The sequence below is a fragment of the Arachis ipaensis genome, chromosome B1, assembly GCF_059453495.1.
Source record: "Arachis ipaensis isolate K30076 ecotype BB chromosome B1, ASM5945349v1, whole genome shotgun sequence".
Lineage (NCBI taxonomy): Eukaryota > Viridiplantae > Streptophyta > Magnoliopsida > Fabales > Fabaceae > Arachis > Arachis ipaensis.
The window spans coordinates 43,712,726-43,714,200 of NC_142436.1; the positions used below are offsets into that span (position 1 = coordinate 43,712,726).

Below are 1,475 nucleotides of genomic sequence, written 5' to 3' on the forward strand. Positions count from 1 at the left end.
ATTTTCGAACAGGAAAAGGAGATGGCAGCCGAAAATAATAATAATGTAAGGAAGATGCTTGGTGACTTTACTGCACCTAATTCCAATTTACATGGAAGAAGCATCTCCATTCCTGCCATTGGAGCAAACAACTTTGAGCTGAAACCTCAATTAGTTTCTCTGATGCAGCAGAACTGCAAGTTTCATGGACTTCCATCTGAAGATCCTTTTCAGTTCTTAACTGAATTCTTGCAGATATGTGATACTGTTAAGACTAATGGAGTAGATCCTGAAGTCTACAGGCTCATGCTTTTCCCTTTTGCTGTAAGAGACAGAGCTAGATTATGGTTGGATTCTCAACCCAAAGACAGCCTGAACTCTTGGGATAAGCTGGTCACGGCTTTCTTAGCCAAGTACTTTCCTCCTCAAAAGCTGAGCAAGCTTAGAGCTGACGTTCAAACCTTCAGACAGAAAGAAGGTGAATCCCTCTATGAAGCTTGGGAAAGATACAAACAGTTGACCAAAAAGTGTCCTTCTGACATGCTTTCAGAATGGACCATCCTAGATATATTCTATGATGGTTTATCTGAGCTATCAAAGATGTCACTGGACACTTCTGCAGGTGGATCCATTCACCTAAAGAAAACGCCTGGAGAAGCTCAAGAACTCATTGACATGGTTGCTAATAACCAGTTCATGTACACTTCTGAAAGGAATCCTGTGAATAATGGGACGCCTATGAAGAAGGGAGTTCTTGAAATTGATACTCTGAATGCCATATTGGCTCAGAATAAAATATTGACTCAGCAAGTCAATATGATTTCTCAGAGTCTGCATGGAATGCAAGCTGCATCCAACAGTACTCAAGAGGCATCTTCTGAAGAAGAAGCTTATAATCCTGAGAACCCTGCAATAGCAGAGGTAAATTACTTAGGTGAACCTTATGGAAACACCTATAACTCAACATGGAGAAATCATCCAAATTTCTCATGGAAGGATCAAAAGCCCCAACAAGGCTTTAATAATGGTGGAAGAAACAGGTTTAGCAATAGCAAGCCTTTTCCATCATCAACTCAGCAACAGACAAAGAACTCTGAACAAAATACTTCTAATTTAGCAAATCTAGTCTCTGATCTATCTAAGGCCACTGTAAGTTTCATGAATGAAACAAGATCTTCCATTAGAAATCTGGAAGCACAAGTGGGCCAGCTGAGTAAAAAGATCACTGAAATCCCTCCTAGTACTCTCCCAAGGTGGATGAGAGTGGAGAAAAGGGTGCCGGTGTGACTGTGATAGTGGTGAAGGTGACACATCAGCAGCAACTATGAAGTGAGGGATATGATGGATGCACATGTGAAGTGGAAGTGGAAGTGGAGATGGGGTTGAGAGGGGTGATTATGGCGGTGCGGTGAAGGTGGTGCAAGGAAATGTAGTGGCATGAGGATGGTGATGGTTGAGGTTGTAGTGGATTGGGGATGAAAAGACATGTATGATGA

General features: G+C 41.8%; 1 non-coding gene across 1 annotated transcript; it reads right to left on the bottom strand.

Moving 5' to 3' along the window:
- Positions 1-417: 417 nt before the first annotated feature.
- On the bottom strand, positions 418-525 carry LOC148576375 (small nucleolar RNA R71). Its single transcript, XR_015903507.1, has one exon. It is a non-coding gene; the product is annotated as a small nucleolar RNA R71 (small nucleolar RNA).
- Positions 526-1,475: the final 950 nt, after the last annotated feature.